Source organism: Tenrec ecaudatus, chromosome 1, assembly GCF_050624435.1.
Source record: "Tenrec ecaudatus isolate mTenEca1 chromosome 1, mTenEca1.hap1, whole genome shotgun sequence".
In the NCBI taxonomy this organism is placed as follows: Eukaryota; Metazoa; Chordata; class Mammalia; order Afrosoricida; family Tenrecidae; genus Tenrec; species Tenrec ecaudatus.
This window is the reverse complement of record NC_134530.1, coordinates 192,446,066-192,449,754: the sequence shown is the minus strand read 5'-3', so window position 1 is coordinate 192,449,754 and position 3,689 is coordinate 192,446,066. Positions and strand designations below refer to the sequence as shown.

At 47.4% G+C, this 3,689-nt stretch overlaps 1 pseudogene; it reads left to right on the top strand.

Moving 5' to 3' along the window:
• The first annotated feature begins 2,642 nt into the window (after positions 1 to 2,642).
• LOC142437237 (midkine pseudogene) lies at positions 2,643 to 3,144 on the top strand (annotated as a pseudogene).
• Positions 3,145 to 3,689: the final 545 nt, after the last annotated feature.

The following is a 3,689-nucleotide window of genomic DNA, read 5'->3' as shown; positions in this document are numbered from 1 at the left end:
GTCACAAGGCAGAGGCAACTCAATGGCAACCGGAAACAGAGAGTGGGGATTTAGGACAGTTAGATCTATGGAGCAGGGGCAGGTAGGAGGCCCGGATGAGGTTCTTGTGCCATTTTCAGAACTGGAGATGCAGAGAAGATGAGGATTCTGGCGGGAACATCCTTAACTTCTCCCTCTGAAGTGGGACATAGCGTCACCTGTTACCCCTTAGACCAGCACTATGTTTCCTTGCCCCCCTCAAAAAAATCAGGACACCGTGAAAAGTATATAAGTGATGTATATGCCCCGGATTGTTTCCTCTATTTCTTTTTTTCTGTCCTCTTGCTCCATTATCATGTTTACTCCTCATGACTCTCAGATCCATTATAATGAATCAAACACTCCCAGGGACACTACACTCTCCTCACTCTCTATTTTAGATCCCTTGCTGTTCCCCTGTCTCTGACATAATTGGCTCACCACTCCCCTCCTCCCCCCTCATCCTTTCCCATGACATCCCCCCCACACAACTGTTGGTCCAGTTGCTGTCTCCTTGGGATCGCTTAACGTGTTCATCTTACGTAGATAGACATCAAAACAAACAAACAAACAACATGTAAATAGTTCCAGGTTTAACCCTGACCAGTCCTGATGAGATGCCAAGCGCTGCCCCCTAAGTCAGAAGTCTACTTTTGGGGGTTCCTCTGGGGATTCCTGGATTGTTTCCATTGTTGCTCTGTTGTGCTCCCCTCTTGGTTTGCCCCGCTGTGGGGAGGTTGGATGACCACCCCCTCTGCCCCATATCTTCAGTGCTGTCCTCTGTATGTCTGTGATCTAGGGAGACGTCTTATCGCCTAGGGCTAGCTGCTCAGGGCAGAAATGTCCTCCTCAGGGCTTGTGCCAGGGTGAGGAGTACTCTCTCTATAGATATATAGATATGTATATATGTAAATATATAAAGATAGGTGTATTTTATCTAGGTATGTGTGTACAAGTAAATGTAACAGGAGAGCAGACTGACTTAGGGCCTCTACTTACATCCTATCTCAGTAGAAGAACTGTTTGTTCTAATAATGTGGCAATGTAGGATGCTCATCTTCCCTACATGATCACTGAAGACAAATGGGTGCATAAGTAAATGTGGTGAAGAAAGGTGACAGCTATTGAAACATATAGCATCTGGGGTCTTATTGAAGTCAAACAAGCTACCTAACAAGGAAGTAATAAGGCCCACATGGAAGAAGCACGCTAGCCTATGTGATCATGAAGTTCAAAAATAAGCAATCAAACTGACATGAAGGAGCTAGGCAAGGTGGAGACCCAAAGCCCTTCTGTAAGACAATTGGACAGCCCCTCACAGAAGGACCACACGGAAGGGATGATGTATCCATGGTGCAGTATAGCACTGAGGAAGCACACAACTATCCTCTAGTTCTTTAACATTTCCTCCTCCCACTATTATGGTCCTAGTTTTACCTCACTAATCTTTCTAGTCCTGCCAACGTACATGGGTACAATCAAGATCTTTCAATGCATGAAGTTCAAGATAGATTATTCCCTCAGAAACAATAAGGGGAGTATTGACTTGCTTAGGATACGGGAAGACAGGGGGGAAAGTGGGAAGGAGGAAACAGATAGTTACGGTGACTGTTCAACCCTACTAGATGGAAATAAATATCAGAATCAAAAATATTAATATATAATATACTGAGGATTCAGGGGGAGTAGGGTGGGAGTGGGAGAGGAAAAAGGGGAACTGATATCAGGAGTTCCAGAAAATAAAATGCATTGAAAATGATGGACATCTCCTTATGGAAGGGTCTCAGGGAGGAGACAAGTCAGTCAAGTTACAGGGTAGCAACGATGAAACATACAACTTTCCTCTAGTTCCTAAATGCTTCCTCCTCCCCCACTATCATGATCCCAATTCTATCTTACAAATCTGGCTAGCCCAGAGGATGTACACCTGTACAGATAGGAACTGGAAACACAGGGAATCCAGGACTGATGATCCCTTCAGGACCAGCGGTGAGAGTGGCGATACCGGGAGGGTGGGGTAGAAAAGGGGAACCGATTACAGGGATCTACATACAATCTCCTCCTTGGGGGATGGAGAACAGAAAAGTGGGTGAAGCGAGACATTGGACAGTGTAAGATAGGACAAAATAATAATTTATAAATTATCAATGGTTCATGATGGAGGGGGAGTGGGGAGGGGGGAAATTGAGGAACTGGTGCCAGGGCCTTACGTGGAGAGCAAATATTTTGAGAGTGATGAGGGCAATGAATGTACAAATGTGCTTGACACAGTTGATATATGTATGGACTGTGATAAGAGTGGTATGAGCCCCCAGTAAAATGATTACAAAAAAAAGAAAAGAACAAAGCCCCCCCCCCCAAAAGAAGAAAATAATTAGGGCAGCAATTGTACAATGATGCTTGTAATAATATCTGTAAAAGCTCCTAATAAGATACTTTTTTAAGAAAGAAAAGTATATAAGTGAGTAAAAATCCCTCTTATTCTGTCACTTGGAGAACATTAATTAATATATTAGTGAATATTCTTTCATATCTTTCCCCATATATTTACTATTTAAAAAAATAGAAATAGAAATATAGAATAACGGGCTGGAGCCGGGAGGGAGCTAAGCATCGTCGACAGCGAGCGAGATGCAGCACCGAGCCTTCCTCCTCCTCGCCCTCCTCGCCTTCCTGGCGCTCACTTCCGCGGCGGCCAAAAAGAAAGAAGGTGAAGAAGGGCGGCCGGGCAGCCCGTGCGCAGAGTGGGCCTGGGGGCCCTGCACCCCCAGCAGCAAGGACTGCGGCGTGGGTTTCCGTGAGGGCACCTGCGGGACCCAGACCCAGCGTATCCGGTGCAGAGTACCCTGCAACTGGAAGATGGAGTTTGGAGCCGACTGTAAGTACAAGTTTGAGAACTGGGGGGCGTGTGATGGGGGCACAGGCACCAAGGCCCGCCAGGACACCCTGAAGAAGGCACGGTATAATGCCCAGTGCCAGGACACCATCCTCGTGATGAAGCCTTGCACCCCGAAGACCAAAGCCAAGGCCAAAGCCAAGAAGGGGAAGGACTAGAGGCCAGGTCTGGATGCCCGCGCCCCCTGGCCTGCCCCTTCAGAGATGTCACCTACCAGTGCCTTCCTCTCACTCCTTAGCTTTATCAAACACACCTGCCTCTCCCCTGCCCCCCACACTCCCCACCCCACCCCCACACACACTCCAAGTGGAGAGGGACTAGGGTTGGTTTCTGGAACGCTCCAGGCTCCTCCCAAACGGATTTCACTCGTGCACGCTCCCCACAACCTTTTGTACTTCCCCACATGGCGCCATTACTAAGAAGCAAATAAACCGTTTTCCGTCCCAATTAAAAAAAAAAGAAATATAGAATAACATAAACATTTTTCATGCCTCAGTCATACCCACAACAGATTCCATCGGAATGATAGTTGAGGGAGCTGAGGACCACGAGCGGATACTTTGTAAAGTTTCCCGAGTGACCCTCATGGGCAGCCGGAGTGTGCACCATGGCCCTCCTAGAGAAAGAAGAGTGCATGCGACCACCAGCTTGCTTGCAGGCTGCGCCTGAGGCCTCTGGAGAACCCCAAGTCCATCTGCATATAAGCCTGAGTGGCCATCAGACGTTGTAGGATTTCTCCCCAATGGAATCAGGCCAAACCATGAGCCAAAGAACT